This window comes from Argiope bruennichi, chromosome X1, assembly GCF_947563725.1.
Source record: "Argiope bruennichi chromosome X1, qqArgBrue1.1, whole genome shotgun sequence".
NCBI lineage: Eukaryota > Metazoa > Arthropoda > Arachnida > Araneae > Araneidae > Argiope > Argiope bruennichi.
Window position 1 is genome coordinate 85,048,552 of NC_079162.1, and position 17,463 is coordinate 85,066,014.

A 17,463-nucleotide genomic window follows, 5' to 3' on the forward strand; every position below is an offset into this window, starting at 1 on the left:
GCCTCTATAGGAAGCAACATGACCTGTTTTATGGCAGTTGATGCATGTGGGGTCTTGTATTTTTTCAGTGATAGTGCACTGACTAGTGAGGTGAGCTTCGTTACATTTTAAGCACCTAGGTGCCATTTCGCAACACTCCGCAGTATGATGGAATCTGTTGCATCTGAAACATTGGTTGACCATTCGTCTTCCCCTAAAGGGTTCGACAGTAATTTTTAGATAGTTTATGTGTTGAATATCAAATATTTGTTGAGCTTCATTATTTCTAACTAGTTCAACAAGGTAGAAGGGGAGTGGTCTTTTTGTTTTGAGCTGAGTCAACTGAGTTACCTTGGTTACAGGTAGGCTGTGTTGATTTTTCAGTATGTCTTTGATTTCATTTGACTCCTCATTATGGGGTAACCCTTTGATTACCACTGAGCGTATACCAACATTTTGCAGTGATAAATTTTATATACAATGCTTCTTTTATTTAAAGGTGGTAGTTTAAAATTTGCCTATTTTGTTTATATGAATAACTTTTAATATTTCAGAATTGAACTAAAGTACAGGATGATTATAATTAAAGTTCATCTTTGAAATGTTCATAAAAGGAAAACTACTGGACCAGATGTTATCAAACTTTGTAATAGTTTAAAGAATGACATGGGAAATTTCCACCAAAAATAATAATAATAATATTCAAAAACGACCATCAGGGGAAAAAATGGCGCTGTATGCAATATTGTTAAAATAAGATAAAGACATCGGTTTAAAATGTTTCTGAAAGAAACTGTTTGTGGGGTTATGTAAAATCGCAGTGTCTTGTTATTTGCTTACGGCAGGAAGAAGCAAATGATTTATGCAGATGCGCTTTACACGTCATTTGACTTTCCAGATAAAAGTGAGCCCGTATGTTAAGTTCTTATTGTTACGAATCGAATGTTTGTAATTTTGTTTTCCTCGTTAAATGTTATTACGAATGCGATAGCATTGAACGACGTGCTTCGCAAAGGTGTCGTTCTGTAAGAGGGATACGCTAAGAACTATTGTTGGGAATGCAATAATGCGATTTAACTTACTTTCAGGAAATGATGATATAGTGCAATGAACTTTCCCGAATGCAATGGCTGTGTTGAAATTTACAGATGCTTAAAGGTCAGTAATGCAAGCAGTTTCACGAAACTAAAGCTGTTTAAAATCTTTTATATTTTGGCGAAAATGCAAGAATGCCTGAATTTTCTGGCTATCATGGCCAATGAATGAAAAATTTGATTTCCAAAATAGTTTAAAAGAATATGTATAAAAAAAATTGAGGTAAGTTACAACATGAGATTGTGCATGGTATAAATATAAAATATAATTTGTTTATAATTCTATTACATTTTATTTTTAATTTATCCGATCATATAATTAAACAGTATTTAGATGGTGTTAAAAAGTTTCGGCATCTTTTTATTATTTTGGTGCCAATAAAATATTTGTGATTGCGATTTATTCTAATGTTTTTTTTACTTAAAAATGCTAATGGAAAAATTTTAGGTCATCAATTTGTAAATAATTGAGTTAGTTCTTTAAGTAATTTTAAATCATTATTTTGATAAGTTTATGAGCTTAATTTTAAACAGATATGCAATTGAATGGAAAAATACAATTCAGTTCATGAGACAAAGAACATAGGCACTGTTTATTCCAGTTTGAATAGAATATAAATAGGAATATTTTCCCTCAGCAGTTCTCAATTTATAATAATACTCCTTATAGTTAATGAAAAAAAATTAGGGATACAAGTCCTCAAAATATTAAAAAAAAATAATAATGCTGATATATTTGTCAAGAATAAATTTTCAGTTTCAAAATTTGAATGTTTGAAAACTGTAATGTTTAAACTAATGTAATGTAAACGCACAAAGACAGAAATAAATCATTGTCACATTATCATTTTATATTATCAAAACAGATAATGAAGATAAATGGTAGCAACTTTATTAATTATATATATGTATATATTACATAACTAAAAGAAGAATAAATATGAATTTAAAAGTGCAAATAAGTTTAGTCATGTTACTTTCTAATCATCGGGCAATTTACCTAGAAGGTGGTCTCGGAATAATTTATCGCCTGTGGCCACAAATTGTTAAAATTCAATGCTGTATAAACAATATCCCGTTTTTGTGACTGTAAGTTCATTATGAAAATTTAGATAGCATATTTCTGGTTGGGTATTTATTGTTTTAGTTTTGTTTTCTAATTTTGTTAAAGGCCATTTTGAATTCTATGTCAGTATGTTATGAACGAGACCATACAAAATTACAATTAGAAATGAATGATTTTTAATGTCCTACCTCTTCAATCGGATCATAAAATATTTCATTTTCTTCAGAACTACCTTCAGTCTCTGTAATTTAAATTCTGTTCTTGATTATATAAATTAAATAATAGTAAATAAAAATAAAGGAGTTTTTTTTCCTTCCATTTCTTTAAGCTAACTTTCGTTCCTAGTTAAGTTTAAAAAAATTTTTTGTCCAGATTTAAAGCTTAATAAACGCAGAATAAATTATAAATTATTTAAACCGTAATGGAAATATATATTATTACACGCATAATATATCAATAATTTTTAACAGATTGCATTCTTTATAGGTTTCTCTTTGTGAAAGGAAGAATGTTTGTACATCATTGAAAAAACTTTCTTTTAGAAGGTAAGCCTTTTAAATTTAATTTTAGCATATTTATTAATACAGATGATAGGTTTTAGATTTTAAATTAAAATTCATTTTAATTATTTATGTATATGCAAAAGATATATTTATATGATCTGTATTTGTGTATTTTGTATAAAGGAAAAATTTATGAAGTATTTTATGATGTATCTTTAATTAGTTGGTTTGATTTTTTTTTTGATATTAAATAGTATAAAATTTTCAAAACTATTTTTATATTTGTTATTAGTAATTATAATTATTTATTTCACATAATTTTTTTCATACAAACTTTCAAATTCTGTTATCTATTTAGTATTTTCTAGGTTATATAAATTTCTAGAATCAATCATAGCAAAGTAAAGTAAATTAGATAAAATCTTCACCTCATAACTAAAATGTATTCATATTTTTATAGTGATTTCTTTTTTAATCTGATATAAAAATAGTTCTTATTTCTCATCATTTCTGTCATTGCCTTTTATAGGAATTATCTGTTAGTTCATTTATTAAATAGTAATTATTAACAATATATGTTTAAGTTTTATAAGGTGGACAATTTTTAATGCAAGGTGCTTACTTTAATATACAATAATAATATCTAAATTCTTTCTCTCATTTGCTTATTTCTTCCTTATTGACTAAGATTTCTGAAGTTAATAGAAAATGAAATGCAGAGGTTGCTCGGTTTGCTCACTTAGAGATTATTTTTTTTATGCATTTGTTGCCAGTTAGAAATTATTGTAAATTTTATTGTTGTGACTTTTGATGTTTCTTTGCACATTTTACTATTTATTAAAAAAATAACTTGATTTATTTAAGAGCATGATTGATTTTCGTTTGTTAGTTTATTCATGTTAAACTGGTCTCAAAGAAGCATTCTAAATATTGTTCTATTATTGAAACTCTGAAATTTTGCATATGTGCCACTGATTTCCTGCTTTAATTTTTTAATGAAATACATTTTTTTCATCATACGTTTTCTTCATATTTGACATGTTTTTGTTCAAATATTATTTATATTAAGTATCGATAAAATTTATTATGTGTATGATAATGTATATATAATTTGCCGATAAATTTTTATATATTAAATGATTTAAACTTTATAAAAACATCTTTGTGTTTTTCTGTTGATTATTGTATTTTTCTATTATTTGACTCTGATTCTAGAGCTCATTATATTGCAGTGATATTAAGAGTGATTCTGATACTAGAATTGTTTCTATAAAACTAGCTGCAATTTTTATGTTAAAGTGCAAATGAAATTTCTTGTTAATTCATTTTCTCTATGTATGTGGCACTCAAATCGCATCGAAACTGTTTTAGTTGGGGAAAAAAATTATATAATTAAATCATTGCCACAAACAGTCTTTATTGTGAAAAATAATCAATATATAAATCAAAAATTCAATCAGTATACAAATTAATATTATATATAAGTTGGAAATTTTTTTTTAACAAAATGAATGAATGAACAAATAAAATAAAGCAGTAAATTTACTTTGATGCTTTAGGTTCATTACTATGGTATCCTAATGGAACTTCCCTTTTTGTATATTACTGATATGTCCCAGATTTTAAGAAGATGTGTTCAAATTACTTTGTAGAAAATGAACTTTTATGCTTATATTGGAATACAATTTTTCAGCATACTTTGCATCATTTCTTTATTGTTTTCTGCTTTGTTATAACCTGAAAGATTCTAAATAACTAATGTGAAAAATAGCCGTGCAAAAAAAAAAAAAAAAAAACCTTAAAACTTTCCATATTTATGTCTGATATTGACTCTTTAAGGAATTTCTGGAAAGTAAAAAATATCTGCTTGTAGATTTTTATTATTCAGTCCAGAAAATGCTGTAAACATATTGAAAGAAACCATCATTATTATTTTGTGTCCAAATCAATTATTTCTTTAAATTGGAAGAATTATGATTTCTATCATTCTAAGGATCCCTGATAATATCTACTGCACTTATAGCTAGGTTTCCTTTTAAATGCCATTTCATTTGTTTTGATTAGTGCATTCTTTACTATGTTGTAATCAAATAAAACAGGAGTATCTCCCATAACTGTTGGAAGGAGGCAATATTTAGATCTACACGAATAGACCTCTGACGTTCCTAAAAGCAGAGTTTCTTCAAGACCTTTTGATATTCTTTTCCAGGATGAGAATTTGAAAGCGAAAATAACTGATAGACATTGTGTGGCAACATACATTTTAATCATCTGCTTGTATTGTTTATAATAGGCCTCAAATCAAAATCATATCTTATTTCCATAAGAAAGAGAAGCTAGTGATTATTATTACAATATACAAGGTGTTTGCCTGAAGAATTTTCACTCCCCTGGTTCTGTAAAGCAGTTATTTTAACATCAAATTTTAAAAATCACCCATCCTCTCTAATATAGATCCTAAAGATTCGGAGTTTTTCTTTTACAGGTCAACCTGATAACTGAATGGAAATGCAAATAATTCATATTATGCAAGACTAAAAAATTTACTATTGATAACCTTTTTCCAGAAATTATTTTAAGCATGGGTATTTACTGGTTTATGCTCAACTTATTTAATCTATAGTAGCAAACAAAAACAAATCAAATTTGCTATTTATACATGTAAATGCATTCATATTAACACACATTGCTAAATTTACTTTAAATTAAAGTATTAAAACATCTAATTAATGAAAACTGCCAGCCATGTAGATAAAAATAAATTTTAATTTAATTTTTTTAAAAATCAAAACATAGGATAGGCAGCAATATGGCTCTACAATGAATAGTTTTTGAAAGCATAAAAATTCCTGAATTGAGCTCAGCTGAGTGGCTCATTAGAAGAAAAACAAGCAATTAACAAACAACTGATTTCTGTATCCTCCCTCCCACAAATCACATAAAAGGTTCATCTTCACTCTTTTGATTTCTCGTTTGATTCTTTTTCCCCATTTTGTTAGGAGTCACTCACTAAAAAGTGATAAATCAGTAAATCTTCAATATACATAACAGATAATTATAAATCAAAATTTTAAATTATATAGAGATCAAGCCGATTTTTTAACTATACTTTTCTGAGAAATATCTTTTTAGTAATGTTTACTTTTGAGTCAATGAAGAGTCAGTATCCAGAGCATTCTATTACTAATGTTTTTAATAAACTTGAATAGACCAAAGCTGGTCTATTCAAATTTTACATTTTATTATCAAAGCTGGTCTATTGCCAAAATTAACTTTAGATTACAATTTATTTACTATTACCCCAATTTCTGATAAAGTCTCTCTTCAAGGTTGGCACACTCTTGAACCCAAAAAAATGGGAGAGAGCCGATAAGACTCGCATCGTATCGACTCTCTCCCTCTGAAAGTTTGTATGCCTCCAAAAAAATGGATGTTTCTGCAAAGTGGACAAGAAATATTTTGTCTTATCCACGTTACTAAACATTCCCCATGAAAGTCGTGCCCGCATAAGGTCATGATTTTTCACTGTAAGGGCTCTGTACAGATTGGGCAATCCGATGGTTTGCCCAAATAACTTTCTGGCCCTGGGGAAGAGTAGATGGACTGTATGACGAGTTCCCCATATCTGGTCCATGCGTCCATCTGGCACATGTCGATCGTATTTGAAATTTTCAAAGCAAATTCAATCAGATAGGGGATTCCTTCCATCTTCCACAAACACCATAGCAGTCCATCTCATTTCCTTGCGAAGGATTTCAATTCCTCGCTGAAGAAACTTTTATAAACAGGCAACAGCCTCGCATCGTTAGTCGGAACCATCTCATTCACTAGATCGATCATCTCTTGCATGTCGGCCTCACCCACACTAACCCTAATATAAAAGACAACATTATTAGAGTATTTTATCCTAGTGTAGAATCAAAGCATATTATTACATGACATAGATAAATTAATAATCATGTGTAAATCATGATTTCAGTATTCCTACAATTAAGGAAGACAATTATTCCTATAACTTTTGAGAGTGAATAATCAAATTTTTAAAAATATATCTACTCAGAAGTCTTAAAAGGTGCATAAGAACAATTACTAATATAAGAATTTTGATTTTAGAATTATATGCAACAATGAAATTCACTAAGTTCAGCAAGATTTATACAATATAAATACAGTATATTGCCAATAATTGTTGAATATTTTTCACAAATATAGAAGCAATATTTTTTAATTTGCAAGTTCCTTATGAAAATGCACTTTCAATGTATTCATAAAAATATTTTGTCATGCTACAGTTCTTATATTTATTTATATGTACTAAGAAAAAAAAATATACTACCATTTCACTATGACATCAATTCCTTGAAAGAAAAATGAAAGTTAAGGATCTAAGTTAACAAATTTGAAACATACAAACCTGCATGTTTTATTAATAATACAACCAAAGATTTCTGTTCCATTTAATATTAAACTCTTACAGATGTTTAGTTTTTTCATCAATAACACTCAGCAACACATTAAATTTTGTCAGCAAAGTAAAATTGGTTCACTTACTTTGCTCACAGAAAGGATTAGTTCTACAATCGAGTTCAAATATTTCCTTTTCAAAGAAATTTTCTTTTAAAGTAAAGACACGAAGAAACCAGATTCTAATTTTCTCTTATTTATGTTACTATCAGTAATTTATTTATTCCCCTCTTCCTCCAAAAACAAGCAATATTTTGAATGAAGAAATGCTAAGGACATTTTGTAGTCATTTGTAGGACATTTCTTTATTGCATTACTTTTATTTTTGAATTCCTTAACTATTGTAAGAATATTCACTTTTGTAGTCCACAATACTAAATTCATATTTTCCCTGGCATACTGTAAAAAAAAGTTTTAAAACATTTATATAAAAATTTGCATTAAAAATACCAAAATAATTTACTACTAATAATGTTCAAATACAATAAACAAATTCTCTATAAAAAAGTAACCACAAGTAAAAAAAGCAACAATAAGCTGAAGCCATTTGAAAAAAATTGATGCATTTCTGGAAATACAAATTTATCTTTGAAGAGATGATTTTTAAAAACATTTTTTCTTGCCCTGATAAGTAAAAGGTGAAATAAGAAGAGCCAAGTCAATGAAAAGATTATCTTCCTCACGCTACCAGTAGTTCTCTAAACTGAATGAAAATCTTTTACAGTGGTCTCAGTACTCAAAACATAAGCACCCTTCAAGAGATGAAACATCACACAACCACAAAGGAATTTCAGTCACAAAATTCTACATTTCTAAACCAGAGAAAATTCTGCATTTTTTATGATTATTATTATCAAAAGGAAAAAAAAAAAAAAAAAACATCTAAAAAAAAAATAGTTCTAAATGAAAAAATATAGTTCTAAATGACTTTTACTGACGCTACACAACACTATATAAGTGATTTTGAAAATTAATTTTGAGATTAAAAACAATTAAATTTCATTTAATGAAATGAATCATTTATCTTCATTTTACTCAATTAAATGTTACATCATGATAAGTTATAACTTACGATTACTATTTTAGTGCATCTCTACTAATGATCACTGATTTCCTGACCTTTCTTTTCATTCATTAATGTTTTCAAATTTTAAACTTTAATATACATTTGACACAAATGTAATGCAATTTCTGGATTGATTTACCTTCCAATTTACATAATAATCACTTATTAGGATTAAACTGATTTATTGTATAGATTGAATTATATCACTGTTTTGCAACTGCTACAGTTGCATTGAGATTTCAATGCTACATACCCAGAAACCAGATTGAATCTCTGATTTCTGTTACTATCAGTAATTTATTTAGTCCTCTCTTCCCCCCCAAAAAACAAGCGATATTTGGAATGGGAAAATATTGACATTTTTTTAATAATGTTTATTGCATTACTTTTATTTTTGAACCCTTTAACTATACACAGTATTCACTTTTGTAGTCCACAATAAATTAAGTTCTTTTATAATACACCTGGAAAAATAAGAACTTTACAAACTTTCATATAAAAATTACTTGCATTAAAAATACCAAAATAATTTACTACTAATAATGTTCAAATACAATGCATAGCTTGCATTTCATTAAAATACATTGAACAGATAATATTATTATTTAATTTAAAAAAAAAATACTAAGCACATGTTTAATAAAAAGAATAGAAATTATTAAAAATTTCTTAAGATAACTATTTTAATATATGTTAGAATAAAATTTCACAATTTCATTTGAAATGAAGGTAAGTGAAACAATATGCATATTATACAAAATTAGAAGAACAATTATTAAAAGACACAGGTGAATATATTTAATGTAGTTTACTTATAAGAAAGATGCAAGAAAAACTAAACTTTACATTATATATAATCAATATATAAAATTAGTCATTAAGAAGAAAAATTTTCAAATCATTCCTCAAAACCTTTTGAAATAAATTTATAATATTGAGGGGGGGGACCAAAATTTAAGACCATCAGAAAGGTTTAGAATTGATTCCAACAATTATGATAAGCTCTATCCTTGCGAAGATGTTAGAGAGGTTGCTCTTTCTTATTATCAATTATCTGCCTCAAAAAATTACTAATAATTTAACTAGAGAAAGACATTAAACATCTTCCACTAAGAAATAACATTTAAAAAAAATTTTTAGACACATTATTATCATTTTAATAATTACTTTTTCATTACTAATACTTACAAAATGAATGCCCACACATGTTGAAATAGTTGTTTAAGAACTTTATAGAGAATTAACTAAAACTGATAAATATTATATCTAGCAGTTTTAAATTTCTAAAGTCTTCTGATGACATAAAAATGCAAAGATATGAATATGGTTTTCCAGGTTAATAAGACATTCAAAGATGTAATATGAATTAGAATAATTGGTAATGAGTGATTAATAAAAAGTGGAATGAAACTAATCCTATTACATTCCAAAAACTGAAGAAAAGAAAGTCATTCGAACAACTAGTAAAAACCATAAAATAATATTAAGTGGATGTTAAATAAAAAAAAGGAATAAAACATAAAATTTAGAAAATTACTATTTTCAGATATTTTATAATAAAATCCAACATTTTCATTTGAAGTGAGAGGAAGTGAAATAATTTATGCAGTATTCAACATATGAAGGAATTAAGAACAAAATGTAATAATTATCATAACATATATGTAGTTAAAGCAAATTTAATACAATCTACTATTAAGATTGATTCAAGAAAAATTTAAATCGCCAAGCAAAACTATTTAAAAAAATTTATTAAATATTGAAGTCAAAATAAATTAATGAGTGAGATTTAGTATCAACTCTAAAGTTTAAAATACATTCTACCAATTAAGACACAACATTCCAAAGAATAGCAGATAACGATCTTCATCATCCCCAGAAATGATTTTACATTCTAACAAAAGAAACGTGTACAAATATATTTATATGAACATGGAACAGAAAGAGTAAGCTATTTCCTATTTTTATAACTCAACCTATTAAATTTAAGTAGAAAAGGAAATTTAGCATTCTCCATTAAAATAAAAGAATTTTTAATGAACTTTTTGGCATAAAATAATTTAAATTCACATTTTATATGATGGGTATTTGCACAACAAATTTCAACACAAACTAGAATTAATATTCTTGAACATTTTTTAAAAATATCTATATTTTTAAATTAACTCTATTATATCCAGCAGTATGTATTTATGAATATTCTAAGGGAAAAAAGAAAATTATAGAATCAGTATTTTAACTGTGACAAAATTCATTCTCACATTTAAAAGATTTTCATAAATATAAATCTATTCATATTTCCAAAGTTAAATCTGATACTGATCATTAATACCAACTTTTTTTTTTAATATGCAATTGTGCTTTAGTGTGAAAAGTAGAAATCCAATTATGTTAAAAAAAAAAAAATGCGGATTGCGAAAAAAATATTTTAACTGTGTTCAAAAATATGTTATAATTTTATAATCAAGATATTAATCCCCCAATAAGAATTTATATATAATAAATGAGCTTTAAAAGACATTGAAGGCAAAACATTTAATGCAAGCGAATATTTTAATTATTCAAGTAAAATTCAGTTTTTTTTTTTTTTTTTTTACTGTTTAATGTTCTGTTTTAAATGTTCAATACTCAAACATGTCAGAAATTTCTCCATTGAAAAGCAAAAGCATCATCTAAAATAAAAACATAACACAATATATTTAGTGCATTAATATCAAAGGACAAAATAACACTGAGAAATATTAAGTGACACCTTAGAAGAGCTTAAATAATTTCTATTGGCACGGCATACTAGATGTGCATATAGTAATTCAGATTAAAAAGACTTTCAAACATTTAATATGAATTATAATAATTAGTAATGAGCCCTTAAATGAGGGATAAAATGCAATAATGAAATAAGAAAGTAAGAATAAAATCAATTCTACTACACTTAAAATGTTCTGAAACTTAAAAATTGCTTTCCAAATGTAATTAACATGACTATAATTAGAGCAATTAGAGCGAATAATATAGAGCAATATATTTTTTTTGCCAGTATCAGCATGTTATATTCTGTTCAAATATACAAAATTCATGCATATTTCTTGTAATTCCTGACATATACTCTCTGTCCCATGAACAGCACAGTTGTGTGTATTCTATCATAAAAATACTTTACTAGACACCTACAGGAATCAAATTATCTGTCTATTTCATTACTTCCTGAAACAATATATTTCCCCTATGTAATTGAATGAGTTTTTTTCTGAGAGGAAGAGTTTGCATACAGATACAATTCTCAACCATCATAAAAAATCAGAAACTAAATCACTGAAGGATGTGGGGGAAAAAAGACTTGAAATGCCCCAAAACATCCTTATAAAGATAATAGCATAGAGTAATTTTTTTATTTTGAAGTCAACACAAGATGAAAATGTTAAATTTTTATTCATCCTCTCATCATGAAATAAATATCAAGAGTTTTCTGGCATCACAAGGGAAGGGAATGCATTAAAGATGAAGAATTTTAACTTCAAGATCATAAAAATAATTAGTAGACACTACCAATTTTTATCTACAAAAATTAAGCTACAAAGAAAAGTGTAAAATAAGATGAAAAGGAGCACAATATTTAAAAAGTATTAAAACATAGAGGTTAAATATCTTTAAAGCATTATGTTTCTAAGAATGTTTCAAAAGGAAAATAAAACTTTATAATACATAATCAATATTCAATTTATGTCATTAAAAGAAAAGAAATTTTCCAAATAATCCAAAAGAATAAAATGTGACACCATAAACATTAATAAAATTCAGTACTATATGAAAGTGTAGAATTCATTCCAACAGTTATGACAACATTTCAATGAATAGAAGAATCCGATCCTGCAGTGATAAATTGCTGCAAAAATTACACACCTTTTTATATGCATGCATATGTAAATCAGTGAGTGTATATTCTAAGAAAAGTTCTTCTCGTTTTATAATAATACATAGTTTTTATTGAAAAAATTTTTTAAAATTAATTTTAAATGAGTTTTTTAAAAAAATTAACATTTATTTCTGTATTTGCACAGCATCTTGTAATGCAAAACAAATGATGTTTTTTATTTTTATTTTTTTGTTTTTATAAAAACTATCTACCAAAAAATTAATTTAGCTTTCAGAACACTTCCATTAAAAATTGTCATCTTTTCCAACAATAATTAAAATTAATAAATTATCAAATAATTAGGATGGATACATTATTTCAGAAATAAATATTGATTTTTTTTAAAAATACAGCAACAAGTAAAATGCAACATGGCTCAGACAGAAAATGCAAATTTGCTCTTGCCCCAACTGGCCACATTTCGCAGTCTAGAACATTTTATTAGCAGCCTTAGGAAGCAATGAGCTAATGCATTTCAGGATGGCTATTATAAAAAGAATTGCAAAACTGCCAGAAAATTGATAGAACAATACGATGTTCTAATTGACTTTTCCTAGATCAAGTTTTTTTTTTTATTTTATTTTTTAACAGAAAAGAAGAGCAGCATTGAGAAAGGGACAGGATATAAAAAAATTATCTTAATGTTTATTTCTGAAGTTCTGTACACAGCTTTTTTGAAAATCCCATTTCATAAACTTAATAAAAAATGCTTTTCAATCGATATGCAAAATTAAAAATAATTTTCTTTGGTATGTTTTTAAAAAGTTACAAATAACATGATCACATATTTTTCAAAATGAAAATGAATTAACAATTCCATGTTTTTATAAATAACACAAACGAATCCACAAAGTAAAAAAAAAAAAAAAAAAAATGCCATTTTTGCAGCTAGTAATAAAATGAAAAGAAAAAACAGTTGATACATTTTAAAAATGTATCAACTGTTAAAGGCAATACCTGTTAATATATCACACTGACCTGAAAATTTAATAACTCATCAAGTACAGAATCTTATTCAATGAATTTCTTTTAAAGTTTCTTTTAAGGTAAATTAAATTATTTTAAAATTTAAAAAAGGAGTTTTTATCACTATGCTGACAGCAGTAAAATCACACGACTCAATAATTTGATGTAGCAAAATTAAGGAGTGTTTTGAATTTCATTACATTTAAAATAATTGTTACAAACAGAGTCCAAACTTTATTTCCCCAAAACTATTATAATTAAATACAAAATACATTGAAATAAATCTGATATCACTGAAAAGTCACCTTTTTTTTCATCCCTAGGATGCTGCATTGCAAAAATACGCTTTGATATTATGGTGGGAAAATGTTTAAATTTCTGTTTTTATTTATAATCATACTTCTAATAAAAATTTTCAGAAATCATTCTTAGAGGATCTGTATTGTCCAAGAAGCAACTTAATGCCAAGTTTCATGTTCCTAACTTTTACCAAAATCGATATACAGATTTCACTGCGAATGGAAAAACCAAAAAGTCTGTAAGAGTTACAAAAAGAGAAAAAGCAAAAATCGTTAAAAAAGTGATGGAATCCTAATTCTGAGAAGTAAAAGCTTTGAAAAACAGTTTTCAATTTTAATTTAAGATCTAATCTAGAAATTTTAAAAAAATTAAAATTAAAATTTGGCAAGAGAGATCCAACAAATTATAACTAACAAAAGGATGGCACATAAAAAAAGACTGCACAAGAAATCACAATCACTGAAAACTTATGACTTCCAAGTTAAAATTTCAGCATACTGGATATTAGGCAATCCACTAATGTATAAATGTCCACAATAAAACAGCTTTAATGGATTACTTCATAACAATTTTTTAACCAGAACGATGATTAAATGTGAATGTATTAAAGAGGCTCCATTCCAAGTATTTTTAGAGTAGCTTCCACCATATATTTGCAATGAATAAAATTAATTTTGCTAATCTATATTCCACTTCCCATTGATTGAACCAATCTGCCTATTCTTTAACAACACATAAAAGGTTAAACATAAATTTATCGAGCAGAAATAAATTCTTTGCTATCTAAAACACAAAAAATAGAATTTTGTAGTTTTTTGAATTGCAAGAAAAAAGGTGCATATTTCATATTGCCTCTTTGAGATAATCATTCTAATGTTTCAATAAACAGTGCTGAAGAAAGAGGGAAAACTGGAGAAAAAATCCCTGGATTCCTTCTCAAAATTTTTACCCCCTCCTTGATACATCTAATGAACAAAGCCTTACAATGATGCTTTCAATTTATTGTATCCAATGTATGGGGGAAACAGAAACCAGAAAGTTCCTACATTTTAAGAAAATAAAGCACTTCACAAGGACTCTTTTTCAAACTTAAGCATGTTTAAGGAGATTAAAAATGATTTTAAAATTTATGCAATTTTCAAGACTATGCACAAGAGCAAAATTTTAATTTCAGCAGAAATTATTTTACACATTAATCAAAGTATTCAAATATTGCCCAATTCTTGTGAAAATGGTAGAGAGGTAGCGTTTTCCTAATTTCTACATTTTGCCTCTAAAATTTACTTTTAATTTACCTAGAGAAAGGCAGTTAACATTTTCAAAAACATTTTTCAATGAACTGTTCGATATAAAACATTAATTTGAATACTCAACTTATTAGCATCTTCACAATAAATTTCAACACATACTACCAACTGTATATAGCAACAATTATTTGAAAGAATAGTTTCAGATAAGTCTGTGCTTAAATCCAACCAACATTCATTATCAGTTTTTGAGACTTTGTCTATTAAATTTAGACATGCAACATTTTATACTGGAGAATAGCATATTTTATAATACTGTTAGATATAAAGTTGAATTTCCATTACCTTTTATATTATAATAATTTGCAAATTAAATATCAATACATACTGGAATAGTTGTTTATGAGCTAAATGCAGAATCACATATAACCCACTAGGAAAGAAATTATATCAATCCATGTGTAGTAGTATTTCTAAAACATTCTGATACATTAAATTTACTTAACCTGCATTTTAAATGTCATTATTCATTCTCTAATAAATAATGATCTCAAATTAATATTTATATACATTATAGTATTAATATATTCAGAGCAGAATGTGACAAAGATCACTTATTTAAATTGCACAAAATTGTATTTAAATATGGAAAGTTTAGATTTAATTGTGTTTAAAATTTTTTTATAATTTTGCAACCAAGAAGCATATGCCTAGTAAGAATTTACGTATAATATTTGGGCTTTAAAAGAATATGGATACACAGTAAATAAAACACAAGCTACCATTTTTAATATTTCAGACAAAACAATTTAAAACTTACCACTCGTCAATATACAAAATATATCAGAATATTCTCAAGTGAAATCAAAAAATAACTATCTTAAATAGAAACCATCAATATCCATCAATATCAAAGAACAAATTATTATAAGGAAAATGAAATATAAAAAGTATTGAATACAGAAGTATTTAAAGCAATTTACTTCAAAAAATAATGCATAACAAAAGTAAATTTTATACTGCCTAACTAACACTGAAAATATGCATTCAAAGAGAAGAGAATTATCAAACCATTGAAAAGAAATATTTAAAATAACAAATTTATTAAATATTTCAATAAAAACACAAAAACAGTTAGGAGTAAAATTTAGTAACATCCCAAAAGACTGAAATTCTTTTCAATAATTATCACACAACTATTGAAAGAATAACAAAATATAATTTTCATAATCAGCAGAAATGATTTTATATATTCATAAAAGAAAATACTCAATTACTGATGTATCTTTGTACAGATTGTTGATTTGTTGCATTTCTTATAGATCTTGCATTTTCTTATCTTTAACTCCATGCTTAAAAAAACTTAATTTTAATTATCTAGAGAAAGATATTTACCATTCCCTATTAGAAAATAACTCTTTCAAATATTTTTAGACATAATTCTTATTTTTATTTTTTTATTTCAGTACTTTACATCATGAATATTTACACAACACATTTCTGCACATACTGGAACAACTGCTTTGAATATTATGAAGAATTAACATTTACTAAATAATACAAAAAATTGTATGCAGCACCATCTACTAGTTCTAAAATCTCCTGACATAGTAAATTTAATTTGTATGTATTGTAATTTTGCCATCATTCTCAAACATAAAAGAGATGTTCATGAGTATTAATCCTAAAATACGTAAGAAGCTGAATGTTACAATGATCAATGATGCAAGCCTTCTTAAGAGAATTGTGTTTTAAATGTGTTCAAAATCAGTTCATCACAGCAATAAAACTTTTATGCCTAGTAAGAATTTAAAAACAATATTTGGTTTTTAAAGTACATGGAGCCATATCACACTTAATGCAAGCTATCATCTTTAATAATTAAGTAAAATTTAATTTATTACTTACCATTGCTTAATATTCGAAACACATCGAAAATTCTTTGAAGAAAGTCCAAAAGCAACACCTGATACAAAAATATATATTTAATTCCATTAGCATCAAGGAACAAAATAATAATGAGAAATATCAAAAGGCCTCCCCAACAGCTATAAATATACAGCATTCTATGCAGAGTGAAACAGAATTCTAGTTAATATAAAACTTTTATGCACACAGTATACTTGATGTACATATAGTTTTCAAGTTAAAAAGATTTTGAATGATGTAACATGAATTTAAAAAATTAGTAAAGAGTCACGGAATGAGTAGTATGATGCAATGATAAAAAGAGAAATAAGAATGAAAGCAATCCATTCACATTCAAAATTTTGGAAATTTTAAAAATCTCTTCCGAAATCTAATTAAAACAATTTCCACAAAGTAGGCAAATAATATCATGAGACTGGCTAGTCAGTTTAAATACACACATCACATACATTATACTGTGCATTTTCAGGAAGAGTAAACTTCCTGTCGAAGGAGTATCAAAGTCCTGAAAGTTTTGTAATGCTAAGACTCACAGACCCCATATGAAATCAAATGATCAGTTACAACATCAATTTCTAATATTTTTCCCACACATTTTTTCTGACTTATCTAACCTGATGAGAGTTTTCCCTAAGACGGAAAATGTTAAAATAGGATACAATTCTCAACCAGTGAAATATAAATAATGAGAAATTTCAATAATAAGCCAGCGAAAGATTCAACAAAAGAAGGCTTGTAATCTTAATTTACACCTAATTATGGATAATTAATTATACAATGTTTTTATTTACTCTTTTTAAATAAATACCAGATAAAAAAAAGTTCAATCTGAATTGATTCCCTCACTAATACCAGAACTCTTTAAAAGCCATACGGAGATTAGAATTAAGTTGCAATATTTTAATTTTCATCTAATAAAAATATATTTTAAACACA

The 17,463-nt window shown here is 26.4% G+C and overlaps 1 long non-coding RNA gene across 1 annotated transcript; it reads left to right on the forward strand.

Annotated features, from left to right (window-relative positions):
- Window positions 1-748: 748 nt before the first annotated feature.
- Window positions 749-4,394, forward strand: LOC129958348 (uncharacterized). Its single transcript, XR_008783208.1, has 3 exons — window positions 749-1,137; window positions 2,626-2,684; window positions 4,202-4,394. It is a non-coding gene; the product is annotated as an uncharacterized LOC129958348 (long non-coding RNA).
- Window positions 4,395-17,463: the final 13,069 nt, after the last annotated feature.